At 43.9% G+C, this 27,156-nt stretch overlaps 1 pseudogene; it reads right to left on the bottom strand.

The window, feature by feature from the left end:
• LOC141161350 (cytochrome P450 2K4-like) overlaps nt 1–27,156 on the bottom strand; it is a 110,092-nt pseudogene that overhangs the window by 70,187 nt on the left and 12,749 nt on the right.

Below are 27,156 nucleotides of genomic sequence, written 5' to 3'. Positions count from 1 at the left end.
AATATTTTTTCAGAGCTAGATGCAGAAAAAAATTATTTTTAATTTGCAACCTGATGGAGGTCAGTATAGATGGACTAATAGACCAAGTCCCACACACCGCTAGAAGCCCAACTATTTTTTCAGAGCTAGATGCAGAAAAAAATTATATTCAATTTGCAACCTGCTGGAGGTCAGTATAGAAGGACTAATAGAACAAGTCCCACACACTGCTAGAAGCCCAAATATTTTTTCAGAGCTAAATGAATAAAAAAATTATTTTTAATTTGCAACCTGATGGAGGTCAGTATAGATGGACTAATAGACCAAGTCCCACACACTGCTAGAAGCCCAAATATTTTTTCAGAGCTAGATGCAGAAAAAAATTATATTCAGTTTGCAACCTGATGGAGGTCAGTATAGATGGACTAATAGAATGATGCTATGCCCAAAAGATTTTACTTCACTAGGTGCAGTAAAAAAAATTGGTATTCTATACACAGGTGTTATATCTTGCAACACAGATAGGCTACTCCACTGACTAACACACTCTGCAATAGGCCAAAAAGGATTAGCTTTGCTAGATTCAGCCAAATGCTGTGAAAAAAACTTGCACAGCACTGGCACAGACCTGCCTGGCAAAAACTGATAGGAACTCATGTAACCTAGTCCTGAAAAGGACTCCAATTACAATTAGTCTTTACTCCCACAACCTATCTATTTAAGAGCACAGACCTCCCTGATAAAAGTCGTAGGAAATGCTGTAACCTAGTCCTTAAAAGGACTGCAATCACAACTATTCCCTACTCCCAAGCTATCTGTATATTTGTGCGAAAATTGGCTTGAAATTAACAAGGTATAGCGCACACAGCAACAGCGGTGCCGTCTAACACGCAGCTGCAGCAGTGAGAAAATGGTGGCGACGGGGAAAATGGCTTGGTCTTATAGGGCAAGGACATGTGACATACACTGCCAATGACACATGCCCTTGCTTGTGTGAAAAAAAGCACTTCGCTCCGTGTGTGCGCTGCTGATAGGCTGACAGATTGCACCTCCCCACTGCAAATGCGGGAAAGAGAAAAAAAAATGGAGATCTTCATTGTTCCTGCAGAGATCCATCCCCTGCCCCTCCCCCCACCCCGCTGTACACTCAAACTGCGTATTAACATTAATTTTCATCATTACTGAGAAAAAATCCAGTTATGATTTTGGTGCACGAACAGTTATCGAACATAACCTCGAACAGCCGAATTTTTCTCAAATTGTTCGTGTTCGCCGAACGGCTCGAACACCGCCCAAAACAGCTCGAATTTGAGATTGGCGAACAGTTCGAGTAGAACAACGCTCATCTCTAGTAGTGATGAGCGAGCACTAAAATGCTCGGGTGCTCGAAGCTGGGGTCGAGCACATTGGAATACTCGGGTTCTCGACCCGAGCAACGAGCCCAATGTAAGTCTATGGGAAACTCGAGCATTTTTCTGGCGGCTCCCCCCGGGCGGTCTGCAGATGGTCAAAAATTGCCCAAATCGATGGGAACAGTGCTCAATTAAACATCAGGCAGGCAGAATATATAGGCATGAAAAAATGAGAGAAAAAGAAAAGCGACAACAAGGCCCCAAATGAGAATAGAAAAAATATATAATTTTATTAAATACACAAGTCAAAAAAGTAATACATGAAAGAGCTTAAAGGCACAAAGTGCCACATATGTGATTAAAAAACCAAGGACACCAAGAGACACCCCCTCCCTCTCTCCCCCTCCCTCCCCCCCGGGGGGGGGACACAATAACCCAATATTAACAGCAATCAGAGGTATGTATTAGTAGCACCACAAAGGCATATATAGATAATAGCATCAATAAGGGACAATTCCCAGATACCTAAGAGTATGCAAAAAGAAGGAGAGAGCAAGTAGAGCATATGGGAAGTAAAAGGCAAAATATCAAAAATGAATAGCCAATAATTACCCAAATTTGCAAATACCAGTGGTGCAACAGATGGCCTGCCGAAACGCGCGTAGGGGTGACACCACTAGGCCCCCCTTCCCCCTTCTTTTTTCCTCCATCTGTTGCACCATGGCTGTGTCATTACAGTGAGTGGCAGACAATCCCTGCATGATTGGTGGTCTAAATTGCGCCAGACATGCAGGATGGGGACCCGAGCTCCCGCCCGAGCATCGCGCAAGCACTCGGCGAGCTCCGAGCATCTCGAGTACTGAGATGCTCGGGAGAGTACGAGCAGTGGCGAGCATGCTCGCTCATCACTAGTTACTAGACTTTAAAGTATTCTGCTCCCCTAACAGGAGGTCACCATTGTGGATTTTACAATTCATAGAATGCACAATATTATAGTTTTATGAATACCATGTTCATTAGAGAGAACACTCAAGATTGGAGTAATCGCCCGTTCTCCAAAATCCTCCGCTCGCGTAACAAGTGCCTCTTTTATAATCTTATATCCAGCAAGTATCACCATTTTCTTTGGTCCAAAATGCAAAGTAAATATTTCGCCATACTTCTCAGAGAGCTGCAAAATATAATAATTTTTTAGTTATATAAAACATGAATTTGAATAGTACTTCTGTAAGGACAAAAATCGTATTTTCAAACCACAATGTAACTCAAACAGAGCTAATAAAGATAAACTTCCAACAAGCCACAGTTGCTGCTGAGACCATAAAGCTGGGGAAATATGCAAAAATCTTGACATGATCAAGGTATCATAGAATCAGAATCATAGGTCATCGTGTCCAACCCCCTGCTCAATGCAGTATTCACTAAACCATCTCAGACAGATGTCTGTCCAGCCTCTGTTTGAAGACTTCCATTGATGGAAAACTCACCACCTCTCGTGGACGCCTGTTCCACTCACTGATCACCCTCACTGTCAAAAAGTTTTTTCCAATATCTAATCTGTATTTTCTTCCTGTCAGTTTCATTCCACTGCTTTTCGTGTTTCCATGTGCAAATGAGAATAAGGATAATACCTCTTCACTGTGACATCCCTTCAGATATTTGTAGACAGCTATTAAGTCTCCACTTAGCCTTCTTTTTGAAAGATAAACATTCCTAAATCCTTTAAATGTTTCTCATAGGACATACTTTGCAGTCTGCTCCAACCATTTATTACTCTACTCTTTGAATACAATCACCGAGCCAGTTATGAATTCACCTAACTGTAGCCTTGTCAATCTCAGACTTGGTCTGTTTTTCAATGAGGATAGCATTGGATACTTTATCAAATGCCTTGCTGAAGTCGAGATATACTACATCTACCGCATTTCCCTGATCCACCCAGTCAGTGATTCCATTATAAAAGAAATTAGATTAGTCTGTCATGAATTGTTTGCTACAAACCCATGCTGGCTGGTTAATTATTGTATGCTTATCCAAGTACGTAAGTTTAATACATGATGATTAATAATTTGTTCAAAGATCTTTCCATGGGATAGAAGTAAGGCTAACAGGCCTGTAATTTCCTGGCTCCATCTTCTTTCCTTATTTGAAGATAGGGACAATATTTGCCCTTCTCCAAATTACTAGGATATCTCCTGTTCTCCAGGAATTTTTAAAGATTCTGGCTAATGGTTCTGCAATTTCATCTGCTATCTCTTTCAGTACCCTAGAATGTAATTCATCTGGACCAGGGGATTTACATGAATTTAAATTAGCTAAGTGTTCCCTCACCATCTCTCTGTTTACAGATAGTGTGGTTTATTTTATTCCTTCGATAGCACAGTGATAGCACAGTGAGGATCACTTGATGTTACATTTATTTTCTTAGAAAACACAGATGCAAAATAGGAATTTAAAAGTTCAGCCTTTTCAACATCATTTTTGACCACTTCAACCTTTTTATTCTGTAAAAGTCCTAAAACATCTTTGACTTTTCATTTGGTTTTGACATACCCCCAAAATACTTTTTTATTACTTTTGGTCTCCCTTGCAAGCCTCACTTCATTATTAGCTTTAGCTTTTCTAACACTTTCCCTGCATTCCTTGCAGACAGCATAATTATTATTATTATCATTATTATTATTATTATTATTATTATTATTTAAGTTAAAGTTAATTATATAAGAATTTGATCCCCTATAAACCATTATGAGTTCTGGCTCCTACACACCAGTTAGACGCTCCTAATCAACTCGTTACCTGCATTAAAGACAGCTGTCTTACATAGTCACCTGTATAAAAGACTCCTGTCCACAGACTCAATTAATCAGTCAGACTCTAACCTCTACAACATGGCCAAGAACAAAGAGCTTTCTAAGGATGTCAGCGACAAGATCATAGACCTGCACAAAGCTGGAATGAGCTACAAAATCATAAGTAAGATGCTGAGTGAGAAGTAGACAAATGTTGGTGCAATAGTAAGAAAATGGAAGAAATAAAAAATGACTGTCAATTGACATCGATCTGGGGCCCCATGCAAAATCTCACATCGTGGGGTATCCTTGATCATAAGGAAGATGAGAGATCAGCCTAAAACTACACGGGGGGGAACTTGTTAATGATCTCAAGGCAGCTGGGACCACAGTCACCAAGAAAACCATTGGTAACACATTACGCCTTAAAGGTTTAAAATCCTGCAGTGCCCACAACATCCCTCTGCTCAAGAAGGCACATGTGCAGGCCTGTCTGAAGTTTGCCAATGAACACCTGGATGATTCTGTGAGTTATTGGGAGAAGGTGCGGTGGTCAGATGAAATAAAAATGTTGCTCTTTGGCACGCAACTCGCCGTGTTTGAAGGAAGAAGAAGGATGAGTACAACCCTAAGAACATCGTCCCAACCGTGAAGCATGGTGGGGGAAACATTATACTTTGGGGGTGCTTTTCTGCAAAGGGAACATGACAACTGCACTGTACTGAAGAGAAGATGGATGGGGTCATGTATCGCGAGATTTTGGTCAACAACCTCCTTCCCTCAGTAAGAGCATTGAAGATGGGTCATGGCTGGGTCTTCCAGCAAGACAATGACCCAAAACATACAGCCAAGGCAACAAAGGAGTAGCTCAAAAAGAAGCACAGTAAGGTCATAGAGTGGCCTAGCCAGTCTCCAGACCTTAATCCCATAGAAAACTTATGGAGGGAGTTGAAGATCCAAGTTGCCAAGCGACAGCCTCAAAATCTTAATGATTTAGAGATGATCTGCAAAGAGGAGTGGACCAAAATTCCTCCTGACATGTGCGCAAACCTCATCATCAACTACAAAAAAGTCTGATTGCTGTGCTTGCCAACAAGGGTTTTGCCACCAAGTATTAAGCGTTGTGTGCCAGAGGGATCAAATACTTATTTCTCACTGCAAAATGCAAAAAAATGTATCTAATTTATACAATGTGATTTTCTTGATTTTTTTTTTGATATTCTATCTCTCAATGTTAAAATTACGTACCCTTAAAATTATACTGTTCATGTCTTTGTCAGTGAGCAAACTTACAAAAACAGTAAGGGATTAAATACTTATTTCCTTCACTGTACATACAAGAACAATTACAATAATCTTGAATAAAACATGACGGCGACTGGTACATGAGGAGCGAGGACCCTGCCCGCGAGGGCTCACAGTCTACAAGGAATGGGTGAAGATACAGTAGGTGAGGGCAGAGCCGGTCAAGCAGCGGTATGGTGGAACGATGGGTACTGCAGCATTTTCGCTTGTCGGAAGAGGTGGGCCTTCAGGTTCCTTTTGAATGTTTCCACAGTAGGCGAGAGCCTGATATGCTGGGGTAGAGAGTTCCAGAGTAGGGGGGATGCACAGTGGAAATCTTGTATATGATTGTGGGAAGAGGAGATAAGAGCGGAGTAGAGAAGGAGATATTGATTGTGAGGATCGGAGGTTGCATGCAGGTAAGTACCAGGAGACTAGTCACAGATGTATGGAGGGGACAGGTTGTGGATGGCTTTATATGCCATGGTTAGGGTTTTGAACTGGAGTCTATGGACAATGGGGAGCCAATGAAGGGATTGACAGAGAGGAGAGGCCGAGGAATAGCGGGAGGACAGATGGATTAGTCGGGCAGCAGAGTTTAGGATAGATTGGAAGGGTGCAAGAGTGTTGGAAGGGAGGCCACAGAGCAGGAGGTTGCAGTAGTCTAGGCGGGAGATGATGAGGGCATGCACTAGTGTTTTTGCAAATTCGTGCTTGAGGAATGTGCGGATCCGGGAGATATTTTGAGTTGGAGTCGGCAGAACATGGAAAGGGCTTGGATATGTGGTTTGAAGGAGAGATCAGAGTCCAGGGTTACCCCAAGGAAGCGAGCTTGTGGAACTGGGGAGAGTGAACAGCCATTGACATTGATAAATAGGTAGGGTGGGGTAAATGAATGAGATGATGGAAAGATGATGAATTCTGTTTTGTCCATGTTAAGTTTTGGACATCTAGCAGAGAAGGATGAAATAGCGGACATACATTGCGGGATTTCTATAATATTCTTCTTTAGGTATTCCTCCCTCGTTCCATTTGATATACATTTCTTTTTTCCTTTTTAGCAAATGTTTGAGTTCTGTGTTCATCCATCCTAGTTCTTTAAATGCTTCCGATTCTTCCTTCTTTTCAGGATTGTTACTAATTGTGCAGTGAGAATTTAATTTAGCAAAATCTCCCATCCTTCTTGGACATTTCTGTCCTTTAGCACATTGAGTCATTGGACCTTTTCTACCCTCTTTCTGTGTTCATTAAAATCTGCTTTTCTGAAGTCCAACTTTAAAGTCTAAGTCCTTGCAGGTATTCCTCCTCATGATTTCTGCCTCCTAAATTCCTAGTGATACACGCACCCCGCTAGGTTCACATAGGGGCGCGACAGGTTACATGAATTCTTTGGAATCCTGGGGGAACCGTTACTCAGGGCAACCATACACCACATGCTGCAGCTTCTCTCAGGCACACAGGGGTATTGACCCTCAGGCACAGACACGTAGGTTGTTTCACTTGCTGACCAGACACACTCAACAAAAGTCCTCATAAACGGTAGAACAGTAGCATTTAATAAGAAGCCCCACAGCCAGTGCAAGTTAAGTTGTATGAGCAACAGGCTCCAGTCACAAACAGTACAGTTTCCTTAGCAGCACAGCAGTTCACAGTCTACCCAGTAGTACAGGACAGCACAGTTCTAATGCAAAGGCACATTAATGAATACAGCATTCCTTACAGCACAGTGAGATGGAAGGGGGAGGGTTTGCTGAGGGAGATGATCCGTGTGACACCATTTCTTCCAGTCCTTATCTTTCTGCCTGACAATACTCTGCACTGCTAGTTCAGAAACTCTACATGACCTGTGTTTAGCTTCATTCCTGACTTGAATCCTTTTCAGTTGCAGGGGCGCTTCTGTGAGATACAGAACACACACACCACCTTTCTCTTCGGCTCCAGACAGACAGTAGACAACTTCCCCATAATATCCATGGGGCTCTGCTAAAACACTCCCCTTCTCCTGTGACTGTGTTAACCCCTCTAGTTGCTGGATGTTTCTGGAGCACAACACTTCCTGTGCTTGTGTTACTTCTAATAGTTGCTGAATGCTTTTAAAGCAACAGCACTACTTCTGCATGTTACATTAGTCACTTTACTTACTCAACCATTTCCTCCCTGAAGATAAGAATTAGGTCCAAGTTGGCAGATCCGCTTGTTCTCTCTTCTGTCTTTTGAAAGTTAAAGTTGTCAACTTCTAATAGCAGGGTTCTCAACAGAATTCATTAGCTGTATAGTTTTTCCTAGTCGTATATTTCACATCCCATATTGTTATAGTTTAAAGCTCTCCTGATGAGTGTAGTAAGGCATTTAACAAATATGTGGTTTTTTGTTTTCGCAAGATGCAACCCATTCCTAGCAAGGTGTCAATGCGTTTACCACAACAGAGAGGAGTCAGAAGACCGCAGGATCTGAATTCATGTACTCCGGCATTGAATAGAAGCACTTCTCCCTCTTCTTAAATGGTGCTGTTTTTTTTCAGCAGTTCACAAGTTAAACTGCTCAGCTTGGAGTCTCTGTTCTCAGCTGTGCAGAATCAGCCACTCCCCTCTCCTGTATAGTATCTGCTCTGACAATCTGAATTGCTAGTGTTAAATCTTGTACAGTCTGGTAAAGGAGTGGAGGATTCGGTGTTTGGTAGAGGTGTTTAAAGGAGAGTTGTTCTGTGACTGCTGCTTGGAGTTTTGGCTGTGTGCATTGTCCCATCCTTTTCTATTTTTGTTGTCCTTCCTAATTCCTTCGGTGTTTTCCCTCTGTTATCTATGAGTGCATATTTTGTATGTTTGGTATTTTCATTTATCCCTGTACGTCCTTTCCTTGTCTGTCTGGTTTGTCTATTTACATACATTGTTCCTCAACACTTCCCTGGGTGAGGGATGAGGAAAATAAGGGTTGATTTAGGAGTATAGCAAGGTACGTGGCCCCAGCATCTTCACCATCAGGAGTAACCTGGGGAAAAGTTATAAATAGGGCACCCTTAGCGTTAGGGACGGGATAGGAGCCCCTGGTCCTGAGTTGTTAGACAACAGTATTGTGACAGTAACACTGGCCCATACTATTTTTTGATCCATCATAGATCCTATTTCTTCTCTGGCTGTGCAACTGCAACAGCTAAGTCTAGAGGTGGCAGGTATTTGCTCTGTTGTTTTGCAGCAACCAAACACGTCCGATTTGGGGACTATGACTCCTGAACAACCCCTGGTGGAGCCCAAAGTTGCTTTGCCTGACAGATTCTCTAGGGGAGGGGCGTGGTACGTTTGTTGTTTTCAGGGAAGCCTGTAAATTATTAGTTTAAATTGGCGACCTCACTCCTCTGGTACAGAGGAGCAATGGGTGCGGATTAGTGATGAGCAAGTGTGCTCGTTTAACTCTTTAACCAAGCACACTCTGGTGCTTTCCGAGTATCTTCGGTGTCCTTGTATATTATGTTCCAGTCCCTGCATCTGCATGATTTATGGCTATTACACAGCCTCAACACTTACAGGGATTGCCTGTTTGTTAGGCAATCCTCACATGTGTTGAGGCTGTATTGTAGCCATAAATTATGCAGACGCAGGGACTCAAACATAATATTCCCAGTAGACCTTGGACTTATTTATCAGTAGATTTCATTACTGATTTACCAGTACCTGCAGGTTATAGTTATTTTGGTAGTGGTGGACAGGCTCAGCAAGATGTCTCATTTTCTTGCGCTATCCGCATTACCCAATGCCAAGACCTTGACGCAAATTTTCATCAAATAAATCATAAGGATACATGGGATCCTGTTGTTTGTGACCGGGGTGTGCAATTTATTTCCAAGTTTTGGAATGAGATTTTGAACTCTATTAGGGATCCATCTGTCATTTTCTTAGCTTTTCATCCACAGTTTAATGGGCAAACTAAACGCGTTAACCAGAATCTTGAGACTTACCATAGGTGTTTTGTGTCTGAGAATCAGGAAGATTGGGTTACTTATTTACCTGTAGCTGAACTTGCGGTAAATAACCATTGTCATGAGTCTACTGCTAAGTCCCCATTCTTCGGGGTTTTCATCATAAGTTCAGCTTGTTTGGTATTTTCTTTTATCCCTGTATGACTTTTCATTGTTTGTCTGGTTTGTGTATTTACATACACTACTCCTCGCTACTTCCCTGGGTGGGGGAGGGGACACATAAGGGCTGATTTAGCAGTATAGCAAGGTATGTGGCCCCAGCATCTTCACCATCAGAAGTAACCTGGGGAACAGTGATAGATCAGAACAGTATCATGACACAATGAGTCCATCATACACGTAATTCACTCCATGGTCAAGAAACCCAAAATGTTGCTGACGGCACCATCTACGTAGATAGTTGTTCACCTGTAAAATCCTGTTCAGTCTCCTTGTTCCATGTCCATCCACTGGGAAGATGGATGTTGCTTTAGCAGTAAAGTTAGGGAACAAGAGGCCTAAAGACCTGATCGTAAAAGCTAAAAAAATTAAGCCTGAAAGGCAAGAGTTGGAAATAGCTAGTATTTTAAGGATCTAAGCTAACAGGAGTAATGCCCCGACTTAAAGATGGAACCTGGACTTAGAAGCTCGATGGTGACCTTAGGAAATTGAATGCATCAGTCCGCCTGCCTTGAAATGGCTACGGCTGTCGCAACAGTAAGAGAGGAGCCATGGCCTGGACGCTAAGCGGTACTATAGTTAGAGACAGTTTGAAGAACTGTGGCTGGAGGTGAGTTGTGACCTGAACTAGAAGTCTTCTAAGACCTGAGCTAGCAGTGAAAAACTGTGGCCTGCACCAGGAGACCTGAGCAAAGAGATAGTGTGTGTCTCTAGAAGCAGTTGCGCCCTGCATAGATAGGATGGTGCAAGGCATGCTGTAACAGTTGCCTGGATCCCCTGGGTAGTCTGCCGGTGTTCTGATGTTAGAGAGAAAAAAAACATACATATTATTCTGAAACCCCTAAGCTCTCTGTCTCAATTTCAAAGTGTAATCACCAAGCTTAGCGCCTCAGTTCCTGTCCTAAACACTAAATGGTCCTATATTCTAAGACAGTTTGAGAGACTGTGGCTGGAAGTGAGTTGTCATCTGAACTGGGAGTCTCTAGGAGTTAAGATAGTGGTGAGAAATTGTGGCCTGCACTAGGAGAAATGAGAGAAAAGACAGCATCTTACTAATCAAAAGAATTCCATCTCCCCTTCCCCAAATAAAAAATAACCTTTATTTTTCACAATTTAAACTAAAAATATCATTGAAGTTCCCAAATCATACAAGTATATAATGGCCCAAGTGGTTTTAATATCCAATATTGTGCCAAGTGAACTACAGAACTGGATAGGTAAAACAATGCCCTCTCAATAGCCCTACCTGCCCACAGAGGTTGGCACCCTAGATATACCATGCAAGATTGCTCTCCCAACTCTCTGTCGCCTTGCGCTAGGGGGCCCTGTGTTATTACTCTGCAACCACCAAACTTTCTGCCTCAATTTCAAAATGTAACCACCAACATTACCGCCTCAGTTGTGAAATGTAGTTATTACAAGTTGTGACTACATATTGTGTTGTATCCATTCAGCTCTCAGACTGTAAGTACTACACTCATACTGAGTAAGTTGTAAATTTACCCTGCTATGTCCATAATTGCATCATCGTGGAAGTCATGTTTAAGGACAAAGACACCACAACTGTTGACCCACTTACATATTTATTCATTGATACAGTCCAAAACAAACTTCATTGAGGAGATTTCAAAACTGTATCTGATGAAACTCTGTTCAGCAGCCCGTGATGAATTAGCACATTTATTGAGTTTTGAGTTTAGTTCAATTTCTTTGAAGTTCAGTTGGGGTCATAACTATAAACAGGGATCCTGATTATCAACTATTTAGAGAATATCATAACTTTTATGCATTTTTTATGTTTTGTGGACACTTTACATTGGGAGCCCAGGTCCTGAGACCCTCACCGAGTGCTCAAAACATGGCAGAGAAGTGTGCAGTGTGGGAGGCAGGAGTGCACAGCTTTTGCTCATTAGAGTACACAAAAAGGAGTATGGATATAATAGAGAGCCTATTACTTTCTAATGTGTCCATACTCCGTTCTGTGTGCTCACTTGGGCAGGAGCTTTACGTTCCTGCCTATCAAGCTCCGCCATCTTTACAAATGATTTTCCCACAACTACTAGGAACTAGTGATGAGCGAGCATACACGCAAGTACTCAGAGCTCGCCGAGTACTTGTGAGATGCTCGGGTCCCCTCCCTGCATGTTCGGCGCTCTTCAGAGCACCAATCAACATGCAGGGATTGCCTGCCACTCACTGTAATGCCGCAGCCATGTTGGTTGTGGCACTACAGTGATTGGCTGGCTGCACAGCGTCATCAGGTCTATATCAGACCTGGTGCCACTGTGCTCGTCAGTCTACTCCGCAATCAGGCAGTGTAGGGAGAGGTTCTGCTGAGCTAGGGAGAGATTTGGTTGTGTATTAGGTAGTGTAGGGAGAAAACAAGTACATTACACATATCCATCTCAACAAACAGTCCTTCTGAGGACTAATCCATATGCAGAGATATCAGGCAGGCAGTGTATATAGCAGACGACAGTGCATATAGCACAAGAGGCTCCATTGCAATTCTGCCTTCTGTGCTGTTAGACATTTCAAGACAAAGGCCCAGGTCTCAGGGGCCAGGAATAATTATTTTTGCATCTTAGTCCTCATTATTTGCTTAAAAAGCAATCCAGAGAACACCGTTTTTCTGCGCCATTTGCTTGTTGGCACTGCAGAATACAGCCAGGTCCTTCCCATATTACAGCGCTTAAATTTCAGCTATTTAAAACTGTGGTTTGTCCATCACACGGATCACATATAATTGCACTGAAAATACTGCCATTTCTGGCCTCCATTCTAATTTTTTTTCAGTGTGTCAGCAAAGTTTCTGACACCGGTTTGCTGTTCAAAATAGTTACCTACAGGCCAGGTATTTAAAACTGTGAAAAAAGAGGAAAGTAGATTCAGCTCACCTGATTGCTGTAGGCTTTGGAAGGAAGCACGGGTACGTGTGGCCTCACGTGTTTGCATGAAAAAAAAAGGTTGAAGAAACCAGCTTCCAAAAGTGCAAATATTTATTGAAGCAAATCCACGCAGTTTAAAAATTTCCAAATTACATCGGGAATCTCACATGGAAAAAACGCAATGCGTTTCGAACACAGAGCTGTGTTCTTTGTCAAAGCTAACATGCATATGACACTCTATAGTATTATATCCAATAACAACCAATCAGATCGATATGCTTGGTCACATGAGAGTGTGAATAGGGTGCATAATTAGTGTGAGCCAATCACATAAAATGGAAAAAACAATAAAACCATTATGGAGAGAAAGAACAAAAAAAGAGATAAAATTCATTTTAACATAGAATGTTACATGAAATAAATAAAATAAACTGACAGAAACATGAAGTAGAATCAATAATGAAACATGACCAGGCATGGACCAGGCAACTGTTAGGTGGATTCATAACTGGCTTAGTGATCGGACTCAAAGGGTGGTTGTAAATGGCTTCACATCCAGCTGGATGAATGTCTCAAGTGGGGTACCACAGGGCTCCGTCCTGGGACCTGTATTGTTCAACATCTTTATCAATGATTTAGATGAAGGAATTGAGGGTAAACTGATTAAATTTGCTGATGACACAAAGCTAGGAGGGATAGCTAATACTAGAGAAGAGAGAGAGAGGATTCAAAAAGACCTAAATAAACTGGAGCAGTGGGCAGCAACTAACAGAATGGTTTTTAACAGGGAAAAATGCAAAGTACTACATCTGGGCAATAAAAATGAAAAAAGCATATACAGAATGGGAGGAATAGAGCTAAGCAACAGTACATGTGAAAAAGACTTAGGTATACTAATAGATCATAGACTGAACATGAGTCAACAGTGTGATGCAGCAGCAAAAAAGGCAAATACAATTCTGGGATGTATTAACAGAAGCATACAGTCTAGATCACGTGAAGTCATTATCGGTCTTTACTCCTCTTTGGTCAGACCTCATCTGGAATACTGTGTACAGTTTTGGGCACCACATTTTAAAAAAGACATAGACAAACTGGAGCAAGTTCAGAGAAGAGCGACCAGAATGGTGACTGGTCTGCAAATCATGTCCTATGAGGAACGGTTGCAGGATTTGGGAATGTTTAGCTTGCAAAAAAGAAGACTGAGAGGAGACTTAATAGCTGTCTACAAATATGTCAAGGGCTGTCACATTGTAGAAGGATCATCTTTATTCTCATTTGCACAAGGAAAGACTAGAAGCAATGGGATGAAACTAAATGGGAGGAGACACGGATTAGATATTAGAAAAAACTTTTTGACAGTTAGGGTGATCAATAAGTGGAACAGGCTGCCACGAGAGGTGGTGAGTTCCCCTTCAATGGACATCTTCAAACAGAGGCTGGACAGACATCTGTCTGAGATGATCTAGTGAATCCTGCTTTGAGCAGGGGGTTGGACCAGATGATCCAGGAGGTCCCTTCCAACTCTACCATTCTATGATTCTATGATTTCACGGCGTGCATTGAGTCTGTCTGGGAAACGGGATCCAAGGTTGTAAATCCAGAATGCTTCTCTGGTGAGTAAACGGTGTCTGGAATCTCCTCCTCGATGTGCAGGTTTAACCCTCTCTATACCAATGACCTGTAGAGAACTGCACGATCTCTGGTGAAATTGAATAAAATGCCTAGAGGCATGTGAAATATTACGGTTGGTACTAGAAAGAGAAGATATATCAGTTAAATGTTCTGAAATGCGAACTTTAAGATTTCTTGTTGTGCAACCCACATATATAAGATCACAAATTTTGCATAGAATTATATAAACCACATTCGTGCTGTTACAATTTATGTGTCCTTTGATTTTGAAAGTTTCTGTGTGGTTATAATTGAAAAATTCTTTAGTAGCTGATGTATATTTGCATGTCCGACATCTATTTTGGCCGCACTTATAGAAACCAGAGTAATTTAGCCAAGTATTACTTTTTAAATTATTAGAGGAGAAAAAAGACGGTGAAACGATGTTGCCAATAGTGACACCTCTCCTTGCTACTACAGAGCAATTGGATTGTAAAATTTTAGATAAAGTTGCATCCTCATACAAAATGGATATGTGTTTGAAAAAAATAGATTTGATTATATTAAACTGAGGGCTATACTGCAATGACAGGACTAGTCTATTAGAATTATTGTGAACAATACGTGGTCCCAAATTTTGGTGTCTCTTGTGTTTTATTTTATGTTTGGCTCTACTCAGGGTCCATCTAGGATACCCCCTTTCTGAAAGTTTGGACCATGTATGTGTAAGTTCTGTAGATAGAGTGTTTTCATCATTGCAGTTCCTTGCAACACGTGTAAATTCACCCACAGGTATGATGGAGAGTGTTTAGCACCCATTGACACGCCTCTCGATATCATCTGAAAAAATATAGTCCTGTCATTGCAGTATAGCCCTCAGTTTAATATAATCAAATCTATTTTTTTCAAACACATATCCATTTTGTATGAGGATGCAACTTTATCTAAAATTTTACAATCCAATTGCTCTGTAGTAGCAAGGAGAGGTGTCACTATTGGCAACATCGTTTCACCGTCTTTTTTCTCCTCTAATAATTTAAAAAGTAATACTTGGCTAAATTACTCTGGTTTCTATAAGTGCGGCCAAAATAGATGTCGGACATGCAAATATACATCAGCTACTAAAGAATTTTTCAATTATAACCACACAGAAACTTTCAAAATCAAAGGACACATAAATTGTAACAGCACGAATGTGGTTTATATAATTCTATGCAAAATTTGTGATCTTATATATGTGGGTTGCACAACAAGAAATCTTAAAGTTCGCATTTCAGAACATTTAACTGATATATCTTCTCTTTCTAGTACCAACCGTAATATTTCACATGCCTCTAGGCATTTTATTCAATTTCACCAGAGATCGTGCAGTTCTCTACAGGTCATTGGTATAGAGAGGGTTAAACCTGCACATCGAGGAGGAGATTCCAGACACCGTTTACTCACCAGAGAAGCATTCTGGATTTACAACCTTGGATCCCATTTCCCAGACGGACTCAATGCACGCCGTGAAATCATGTTTCATTATTGATTCTACTTCATGTTTCTGTCAGTTTATTTTATTTATTTCATGTAACATTCTATGTTAAAATGAATTTTATCTCTTTTTTTGTTCTTTCTCTCCATAATGGTTTTATTGTTTTTTCCATTTTATGTGATTGGCTCACACTAATTATGCACCCTATTCACACTCTCATGTGACCAAGCATATCGATCTGATTGGTTGTTATTGGATATAATACTATAGAGTGTCATATGCATGTTAGCTTTGACAAAGAACACAGCTCTGTGTTCGAAACGCATTGCGTTTTTTCCATGTGAGATTCCCCGATGTAATTTGGAAATTTTTAAACTGCGTGGATTTGCTTCAATAAATATTTGCACTTTTGGAAGCTGGTTTCTTCAACCTTTTTATTTAAAACTGTGGTTTGTCAGTCACACGGAAAACACATATAATATAATTGCGCTGAAAATACTGCCATTTTTGGCCTCCATTCAAATATTTTTTCAGTGTGTCAGCAAAATTTTTGACACCGGTTTGCTGTTCAAAGTAGTTACCTACAGGCCAGGTATTTAAAACTGTGGTTTCTCTGTCACACGGATAACATATACCTTCGCTGCAAATTCAGCCATTTGTAGTGAGCGTGGAAGATATTGTCCTCCATTTAAAATGGGCAAGGTGCGTGGCAAGGGACGGGGAACTGGACGTGATGGTGATGGTGCATGCAGAGGCCGAGGCCGTGGGCAAGCTGAAATTGTGCCACAACAAACACCCACATCTTCTCACCCGACCTTCCTGTCCCAATTCCTAGGGGACCGCAGCACACCACTATTGAATCCAGAGCAGTGTCAAAAGGTTGTTGGTTGGATAGCGGATAAGGCTTCCAGTCACTTTGTCACCACCACTACAACCACCCTGTCTTCCACACGGTCAAGTCTCAGTAGACGTGAGTCTGGACTGCATATTCCTCACCCTGATCCTCCTTCCTCCCACCATGACAAGTGCCTGGAGACAACTGATCCCACACTTGGACACTCTGAAGAGCGGTTCACTTTTCCATTTATAGATCTCGACCAGTCTATTTGAAGCGGGGCAAGAGGAGATCACATGTAGCAATGCCCAAATATTTGAGCAGCCACGGTCACACGAAGGCGACGGTGTGGAAAGTGTGACAAGAGGTGGACGATGATGAGACATATTTGCCAGAAAGTCAGGAGGAGGACCAGGGTGCGGAAGTGGAAGACGAGGTGGTAGATGATATAGTAACTGACCTAACCTGGCAGGAGAACATGCAGAGCAAGGACAGCAGCACACAGGAGGAGGGAGGCAGGACACCCCAACAGGCAGGAAGAAGCAGTGTGGTGGCCGCAGACAGAAAGCAGGCAACCATTCCCTGTAACACCAACATGAAGGAAGTTGCCAGTACAACTGTTAGGTCTTCCCGAGTCTGGTTGTTTTTTAAAGACTCTGCCGATAACCCCAAAAAGGCCATTTGCACCATCTGCCAGGCCAGCATCAGCAGGGGTGGCAAAACTAGCAGCCTGACCACTACCAGCATGATCAGGCACATGGCAGCAAAGCACCCGACTTTGTGGGCCGAACCCCAGAGTTCAGGAACAGTGTCTGCGGGTGGCACCGCTGCTTCTTCCACTGTTGTGCATGCAAGCCAATCCACTGTCCATGGTGCATGCAAAGATGCCTCCTGCCCTGCACCCTTGGTTGCGCACTCTCAAGTAGCAGCATTAGGAAGGACGTCCACATCCTTGTCCCAGCGCAGTGTTCAGTTGTCCATACCCCAGTACTGGGAACGCAAGCACAAATACACAGCCAACGCCCCACAGGCCACACTACTAAGTTCCCACATTTCACAACTGCTTGCGCTCGAAATGTTGCCTTTTATCCTCATGGAGATGGAAGCATTCCGCAACCTGATGGTGGTGGCCGTCCCTTGGTACTCTGTCCCCAGCCACCACTATTTCTCCCGGTATGGCGTCCCCGCATTACAAAAGCACATGTCCCAAAACATTAGCCGTGCCCTCAACAACGCAGTTACCGGGAAAGTCCACCTAACCACGGACATGTGGACACGTGCTTGTGTGCCGGGACCCAGTCGGACCTTGGGACGGAACACGTCCTCCCGACGCCAAGGATTGCGGGCCCTAGGTCAATAAGGGTTGCCCCCACAGTCTACAGCTCCTGCATCTCATCCTCCTCATCCTCCTCCTCCTCTTCAGCCTCCATCTCCGAAATGACCACATCAGTCACAAGCTGGAAGCAATGCAGCACTGCCTCGGCCAAGAGGCAACAGGCTGTGCTGAAGCTAATATGCTTAGGTGACAAATTGAACAATGCTGAAGAGTTGTGGACAGCTCTGAAAGAGCAGGCAGATCTGTAGCTCACAACACTGAACCTACAGCCAGGCATGGTTGTGTGTGACAATGGCCTTAACCTGGTGGCGGCTCTAAGGTGAGGCGAGCTCACACACATACCATGCCTGGCCCATGTGCTTAACCTCGTGGTTCAGGGGTTTCTTAAATCCTACCCGGAGCTGCGGAATCTGCTTGTGACGCGCCCCCTGGGCCGTGTGTGTAGGGGAATACCCGGAGCCGGGTCTCTGTGTAATGCTGGGGGTTGTAGTCTCCGTGGCAGCGACCCGGTCCCGTGGCTCAGGGTGGTCAAGCCAGTGGCGGATCTGTTTCTTTGGTTTTGTAATGTTTAAATGTCCGACTACGCCACCTGTGGATTGCGGTCACTGAGAACCGCCACTGCAGGGCAGACCACTGAGGCTGATGTTGTGTGCACAGCAGAGGGCAGCATAACTCCCCACAGTAGGAGTATAGCCTCAGGGCAGCATCTATAGATGGTGAGGGTTGTGGTACGTGGGTGCAGCAGAAATGACTCAGAGTCCGTGCAGTTCAGGGTCTTTACTGTTGATAATGAAGAAGGCCCTGCCAGGAGTACTGGCTAACATTAGAGGCCTGGTCAGTCTGTGAGCGAACAGGAGTCCCCCTGGCCAGGTGGAGGTATAGGCCTTCCCGTATGACTGCACTCTTCCTGACTACCCTGCTGTAGTCGTGTAGTAGCCCACGTCCCTGAGTGTACCGTGTGGTGCTCACCCGTATGGCTGGTGACTTGGGGCCTTTGGTTCCTTCCGCTCCTCGATGGCGGTGCCGGTCCCTTGCTTGTGACTGAGCCTCCGGGCTTTCTATGGCCAGAGGACCTGAAATCCCCTGCCAGGTGGTTTCTGCTGCTGGATGTGAATATCCTCACAGCCTCGGACTCCAGTGTCCGGTTCTCTGCGTCTTTCTGCCAGGACGAGCTCAGTCCCTGGTCTTCAGCTCCTGGCTCCTACAGAGCTCCTTGCTGCTGCTCTGTCCCTTCCTCTGGAACTAACTCCCTAACCCCGCTCCAGATCCAGTTTATAAAGGGCAGGTTCCTCCCCTCCCTGGACTGGGGCAGGAGGCGTTGCATGCAAATGTGCTCCTGACCAGAAAAACCCATGCTCGCTCTCAGACATGGTATTTCTACCACTGTGGCAACCAGACCCCTGGGGTGCCACACTTGCTAAAGTACGCCGCCTTTGCTCCCATTTTAGAAAGTCACCTAGAGCTTCCGCCACCCTTGCCATATTTCAGCAGCATTTGCTGCTTCCGGCTCACAGACTGGTGTGTGATGTCCCCACGTGCTGGAAGTCTACACTGCAGATGTTGGGAAGGATTTGTGATTTGAAGAGGGCAGTTGTTAAGTATCAACAAGGCCGTCGGTATTCAGTTCAGACTCCACACATAAAACCTCAGGAGTGGACATGGATGTCAGACATATGTAGCATCCTCCAAAACTTTGAGGACTCCACCAAGATGGTGAGCGGCGATGACGCCATAATTAGCGTCACCATCCCGCTTCTCTGTCTTCTGAAACTCTCTCTGCTCACAATCAAAGAGGATGCATTGCAGGCGGAGCACGATGAGATGGAGCAAGGAACCATACAGGGTGATTACACACAGCCCAGCCTCCTCTCATCCCAATGTGGATTGGGTGACAATGAGGAAGAGGAGGAGGAAGAACAGGAGCTAGTTTCATGCGCTATAGATGGTACTACCTGCACAACTGTCATACCGTCTGCTCAGCGTGGATGACCTGAGAACAGAGAGGAGGAGGAGAGCATGGTCAGTCGTTCTCTTGATGAGGACATGTAAGCCTTGCCTGTTGGCAGTCTGGCACACATTTGCTGAGTTTCTGTTACGCTGCCTTTCCCATGACCCTCGCATTCTCAAAATTTTGTGTGACAGTCATTATTGGTTGGTAACACTTCTAGACCCACACTACAAGGAGAACTTTATATCTCTTATTCCTGAGATGGACAGGTCTACAAAAATGGGGCAGTACCAGAAGGCCCTTGTTGGGGAACTATTAAAAAAAATTCCCATCTGATAACGCTGGCGGCAGAGGTCACAGCTCGTTGGACAACCAAGGAGTACAGACAAGAGAGATACAACTTCAATCCAGGAGAGGCAGGGGAAAACTGTCAAAGTTCTGGGAGAATTTTCTCAGCCCCTCCCATCGCACAGGCCCTGAGGCGCGGGGTACTCTTACAAGGAGTGCAAAGTTTCAGAAGATGCTGAGGGAGTACCTTGCCGACCATACCAACGTCCTCTGTGATTCCTTTGTGCCTTATAATTATTGGGTATCCAAGCTGGATAAGTGGAATGAACTGGCTATCTACACATTGGAGGTCCTGGCCTGCCCTGCCGCTAGCGTTTTATCAGAGCGGGTTTTTAGTGCCGCTGGTGGAATTATAACTGATAAGCGCATCCACCTGTCAACTGAAAATGCTCTTATAATAATGACTCTTATAAAAATGAACAAGGGCTGGATTGGGCCAGACTTCTCAATGACACTGAATGATAGCAGCATAACATAAACTCAAATCTAGTGTCTTTTTTGGGAGGTGTATTCCCCTGCACCTCTTCACACCCACACGTGGGTATACGCTTCCTGATTTTGGCTACTTGCTCTTGTCCTCTTCCTTCTCCTCATCCCCATCCTCCACCATCATATCACAAGGGTGACTGTGGTCTGTGATGCAACACCCACATAATTTTTTTAAAGGGTGTTTATGATGCTCGTAAAAAAAAATGTTTATACAGTATGTTCATGTATATCCCCCAGGGGTACATATTTGTCAGCCCATACACTTAGTGCATGGGCATTATAAGTATAGGAGACCCGCTTCTTTCTAACGGGAACATTTTTTATGAGGCCCTCCTCAACGTCTCTTCCAAGGGGAATTGGAGTGCCTCCAAATGTTTGGCAACCCTTGCATTCACTGTATAGGCAAACACAATGGGAGACCTACTTCCTAATAATGGTAACATTGTTTTCAGAAGGCTCTCCTCTAAGTCTCTTCAAAGGGGTATTGGGGTGCGTCCAAATTTTCAAACTGGTTTTGGGGTGCTTCCAAATTTTGCATAGCTGGCTGATGGCTCTCTAAGAATTGTGAGGGCCGACTGCTGGCCCTTTAAGAATAGTAAAGGCCACCTGATGGCCCTATAAAAATAGGCTTTGTGACTTTCAGAGTCCCTCCTTCATAAATGAAACACGATGTGTCTGATGATATCTCACACACCACATGGCCATATAAGGTTGTAAAATGTTGACATGACATTTCCTGGTAAATGCATTTGTCACGGTTGAAAGCAATGCAAAAGTGCAAAAACGCATCAAAAACGCTAAGTGTGAACATAGCCCAAGGTGTGTAGGAGTATTTTTGTTTTTGGTAATTTATTTTGCTTTATATACAAGTCATTACTCTGGAAAGGATGTTCATTAACATATTTCCCAGGAAAATCCATTTTGGTTTCGTTTTTGTATGTTTTATTGTGAGTCCGTAAAAGTGGCGTAATACCTCTGACAATGTTGTTCACAGCAGTGACCTGGGAGTCAGAAATGCTTCCAGGGGTCTTCCCCATGCTGTTCCCATGCCATTTGAGCACTGTTCCCTTCGATTTGGGCAATTTTTAGGCCCTCTGCAGACCGCCAGGGGGAGCCGCCTGAAAAATGCTCGAGTTTCCCATAGACTTACATTGGGCTCGTTGCTTGCGTCGAGCTCCCGAGTATTCCAAAGTGCTCGACCCGAGCATTGAGCACCCGAGCATTTTAGTGCTCGCCCATCACTACTAGGAACTAATAAACATGTTTTTTGCAAAGTGTCATGAAAAAGAACTAAACAAAACCCTGATCCCAACAATGAACATTAATGAAGAGGATGCTGACCCAAAATAATCTGGTGCAGTGATCAATTGACCACAGCATATTTAGCTTTTCTGATCAACTATTAATTCCAAGGAAAGTCCAACAGCAATGTCCAACTTTACTAATGTTCATCTGCTTCAATGGACATAAATCTCTACAGCCATTGTAATATTTGGTAGAAATGCTCCCCGAGATATTGGAAACTGTTATAACACCAAGCGAGACAATCATCCCCATAATATAATATTGGCCAAAGTTTTCAAATGAAGTGATTAAAGCTCTTGGAAATGGTATTGGAATAATATTTGGCTATATATTAAATGCTATGGTATTTTCATTAATCTATTGTTTATTCTTCTATCGTTTCATTAAAAGACAGAGGCACTAACTTAGGAAATTAACACATTAAAAACTATGAAAGCGGAACATGGTTGCATGCATCTCCAGCAAAATGACAAGTCTACGGCTCTTCAAGAGGTTCTTGACTTTGAACAATCCCTATTTTATTAGATGGTCCCTTGACAGTAGGTTGATCACAAAGTGTCCACCTGCAGGCGACTCCAGGGATCATCTATTATTTCAGGGAAATCTGACAGTAGGTGTTCAATCTCTCTCCCTTGCCACCACAGAGGAAATGAAGTGTTACACAGTGCCCATTCACATCAAGGGTTTGTGTATAATGCAGCAAAGGACAAGACCTCCAGACCTTTAATGCCCACCACGAATCCATTTATACCTGTATCATTCAGCAACCACTCCCAGTTCCTTTGCTCCCAGCTAAATACTGTTGCAACCTCACTGACTATACAGTAAGTACAGTGTCCTACCTGCATCAGAGATTCGTGGGGCCTTTCCAGGTCCACCAGGTTGAGATTTCCAATGACAGGCAGAGGGATAGGTCCAGGGGGCATCTTTGCTGTGCTCTTTTTAATTCCATTTATCCAATAGATGAAAAGTGCAATGAAAATTGAAAAGCATACCAACTAGAGATGAGCGGTGTTCGACTAGAACTGTTCGCCAATCTCAAATTCGAGCTGTTTTGGGCGGTGTTCGAGTTGTTCGACGAACCCGAACGATTTGCAAAAAATTCGGCTGTTCGAGGTTATGTTCGATAACTGTTCGTGCACCAAAAGCGTGTCCTGCATGTCTGGTGCTATTTAGAGCACCAATCATGCAGGGATTGTCTGCCACTCACTGTAATGCCACAGCCATGGTGGTTGTGGCATTACAGTGATTGCCCAAATCGATGGGAACAGTGCCAACAGTGAAACATGAAAAGCCGGCAATTCAGCAGCGGCATAGACCGGTACCCGACAATTTAGAACCGAAAGAATAGAGCTTCACACATAGATTAGATAGATATAAACATGTCAGCCACATATATACGAAGTACAGTGAAAGTGCTGCTTACTGTACTTGTCATTTAGCGTAAAGGATTTATCAAAAAAAATATTAGTGTTTTCATGCACCGTCTCTTTAAAAAAGCCGGCCGGCAATTCAGCAGCGGTACCCGACAATTTATAATAGAAAGAATAGAGCATCACACATAGATAAGATAGATAGAAACATGTCAGTCACATATATATGAAGTACAGTGACAGTGTTGGTTACTGTACTTGTCATTTAGTATTAAAATAAAGGATTTATTATTAAAAAAATTGGCGTGGGGTTCCCCTTAATTTTAGGCTCTAGCGGAGGTTAAGCAGACAGCTGGGGCAGATGTTTGAAGCCTGGGAAGGGGGTAATACCCACGGAGCTTCCCAGGCTACTAATATCAGCCCCCAGCTGAATACATAGCCTTTACTAGCTATTAAAATGGGGGACCCCCCAAAAAAATGACGTGGTGTCCCCCCTAATTTAATAGCTAGCAAAGGCTAGGCAGACAGCTGGGGGCTGATATTAATAGCCCAGGAAGGGAGCCATGAATATTGGCCCCCTCCCAGGCTAGAAACACCAGCCGTCAGCCGCCCCAGAAATGGCGCATTCATAGGATGCGCCAATTCTGGCACATAGCCTCGCTCTTCCACGCTGCCCTGGTGCGGTGGCAGGGGGTAATAGGGTTGGGGTTGATGTCAGCTTATAATGCCAGCTGACATCAAGCCCAGGTTAGTAATGGAAAGGCGTCTATAAGACACCCCCATTACTAACCCCATAGTCAAAGTTAAAAAAAACACAAACACCCAGAATAAAGTCCTTTAATTGAAATAAAGACACAATTCTTTATTGTTCTAAATTAAACTATACTTACCGTCACGCCCATTCCAGCTGAAGCCAACGATCTCCTGCAATAAAAGTAAAATAATAAAGCAACATCATCCTTACCTTTCCATGGTTCCCACGACAGCTTCAGCTCTGCTACATCGAGATGACAGGCTGGACCGCAGCAGAACGCCGCCATCCAGCCTGTCATCCCGCAGACACTGAGAAGCGCAGGCTTGCTTGCGCTCCACATTGTCTCTCTGTGACGGCATAAAGATGAGCCGAGGTCATGTCCAATGAACTCGGCTCACCTCATGCACGTCACTTACAGCGTGGGAGAATTCTCACGCTGAAGCGCTGAGTGCAGGAGAATTTTCCCACGCTGTCAGTGACGTGCATGAGGTGAGCCGAGTTCATTGGACATGACCTCGGCTCATCTGGATGCCGTCACAGCGAGACACTGAGGAGCGCAAGCATGCCTGCTCTTCTCAGTGTCTGCAGCATGACAGGCTGGATGGCGGCATTCTGCTGCGGTCCAGCCTGTCATCTCGATGTAGCAGAGCTGAAGCTGTCGTGGGAACCATGGTAAGGTAAGGATGAGGTTGGTTTATTATTTTTCTTTTATTGCAGGAGATCGTTGGCTTCAGCTGGAATGGGCGTGATGGTAAGTAGAGATGAGCGGTATTCGACTAGAACTGTTCGCCAATCTCAAATTCGAGCTGTTTTGGGCGGTGTTCGAGTTGTTCGACGAACCCGAACGATTTGCAAAAAATTCGGCTGTTCGAGGTTATGTTCGATAACTGTTCGTGCACCAAAAGCGTGTCCTGCATGTCTGGCGCTATTTAGAGCACCAATCATGCAGGGATTGTCTGCCACTCACTGTAATGCCACAGCCATGGTGGTTGTGGCATTAAAGTGATTGCCCAAATCGATGGGAACAGTGCTCACAGTGAAACACGAAAAGCCGGCAATTCAGCAGCGGCATACACCTGTACCCGACAATTTAGAACCGAAAGAATAGAGCTTCTCACATAGATTAGATAGATATAAACATGTCAGCCACATATATACGAAGTACAGTGAAAGTGCTGCTTACTGTACTTGTCATTTAGCGTAAAGGATTTATCAAAAAAAATAATAGTGTTTTCATGCACCGTCTCTTTAAAAAAGCCGGCCGGCAATTCAGCAGCGGTACCCGACAATTTAGAATAGAAAGAATAGAGAATCACACATAGATTAGATAGATAGAAACATGTCAGTCACATATATATGAAGTACAGTGACAGTGTTGCTTACTGTACTTGTCATTTAGCGTAAAGGATTTATCAAAAAAAATAATAGTGTTTTCATGCACCGTCTCTTTAAAAAAGCCGGCCGGCAATTCAGCAGCGGTACCCGACAATTTATAACAGACAGAATAGAGCTTCACACATAGATTAGATAGATAGAAACATGTCAGTCACATATATATGAAGTACAGTGATAGTGTTGGTTACTGTACTTGTCATTTAGTATTAAAATAAAGGATTTATTATTAAAAAAATTGGCGTGGGGTTCCCCTTAATTTTAGGCTCTAGCGGAGGTTAAGCAGACGGCTGGGGCAGATGTTTGAAGCCTGGGAAGGGGGTAATACCCACGGAGCTTCCCAGGCTACTAATATCAGCCCCCAGCTGAATACATAGCCTTTACTAGCTATTAAAATGGGGGACCCCCAAAAAAAATGACGTGGGGTCCCCCCTAATTTAATAGCTAGCAAAGGCTAGGCAGACAGCTGGGGGCTGATATTAATAGCCCAGGAAGGGAGCCATGAATATTGGCCCCCTCCCAGGCTAGAAACACCAGCCGTCAGCCGCCCCAGAAATGGCGCATTCATAGGATGCGCCAATTCTGGCACTTAGCCTCGCTCTTCCACGCTGCCCTGGTGCGGTGGCAGGGGGTAATAGGGTTGGGGTTGATGTCAGCTTATAATGCCAGCTGACATCAAGCCCAGGTTAGTAATGGAGAGGCGTCTATAAGACACCCCCATTACTAACCCCATAGTCAAAGTTAAAAAAAAAACACAAACACCCAGAATAAAGTCCTTTAATTGAAATAAAGACACAATCCTTTATTGTTCTAAATTAAACCATACTTACCGTCACGCCCATTCCAGCTGAAGCCAACGATCTCCTGCAATAAAAGAAAAATAATAAAGCAACCTCATCCTTACCTTTCCATGGTTCCCACGACAGCTTCAGCTCTGCTACATCGAGATGACAGGCTGGACCGCAGCAGAACGCTGCCATCCAGCCTCTCATCCCGCAGACACTGAGAAGCGCAGGCTTGCTTGCGCTGCTCAGCGTCTCTCTGTGACGACATCCAGATGAGCCGAGTTCATGTCCAATGAACTCGGCTCACCTCATGCACGTCACTGACAGCGTGGGAAAATTCTCACGCTGAAGCGGTGAGTGCAGGAGAATTCTCCCACGCTGTCAGTGACGTGCATAAGGTGAGCTCATGTCCAATGAACTCAGCTCACCTCCTGCACGTCACTGACAGCGTGGGAGAATTCTCCTGCACTCAGCGCTTCAGCGTGAGAATTCTCCCACGCTGAAGCGCTGAGTGCAGGAGAATTTTCCCACGCTGTCAGTGACGTGCATAAGGTGAGCTCATGTCCAATGAACTCAGCTCACCTCCTGCACGTCACTGACAGCGTGGGAGAATTCTCCTGCACTCAGCGCTTCAGTGTGAGAATTCTCCCACGCTGAAGCGCTGAGTGCAGGAGAATTTTCCTACGCTGTCAGTGACGTGCATGAGGTGAGCCGAGTTCATTGGACATTAACTCGGCTCATCTGGATGCCCTCACAGAGAGACACTGTGGAGCGCAAGCAAGCCTGCGCTTCTCAGTGTCTGCGGGATGACAGGCTGGATGGCAGCGTTCTGCTGCGGTCCAGCCTGTCATCTCGATGTAGCAGAGCTGAAGCTGTCATGGGAACCATGGAAAGGTAAGGATGATGTTGCTTTATTATTTTTCTTTTATTTCAGGAGATCGTTGGCTTCAGCTGGAATGGGCGTGATGGTAAGTATGGTTTAATTTAGAACAATAAAGAATTGTGTGTTTATTTCAATTAAAGGACTTTTTTCTGGGTGTTGTGTTTTTTTTAAATACTTTACTAGAAATTCA

Source organism: Phyllobates terribilis, unplaced genomic scaffold, assembly GCF_046119375.1.
Source record: "Phyllobates terribilis strain yellow unplaced genomic scaffold, ASM4611937v1 Scaffold_9__5_contigs__length_417890890, whole genome shotgun sequence".
NCBI lineage: Eukaryota > Metazoa > Chordata > Amphibia > Anura > Dendrobatidae > Phyllobates > Phyllobates terribilis.
The sequence above is the reverse complement of the archived record's forward strand: the minus strand, read 5'-3'. Positions and strand labels throughout refer to the sequence as shown.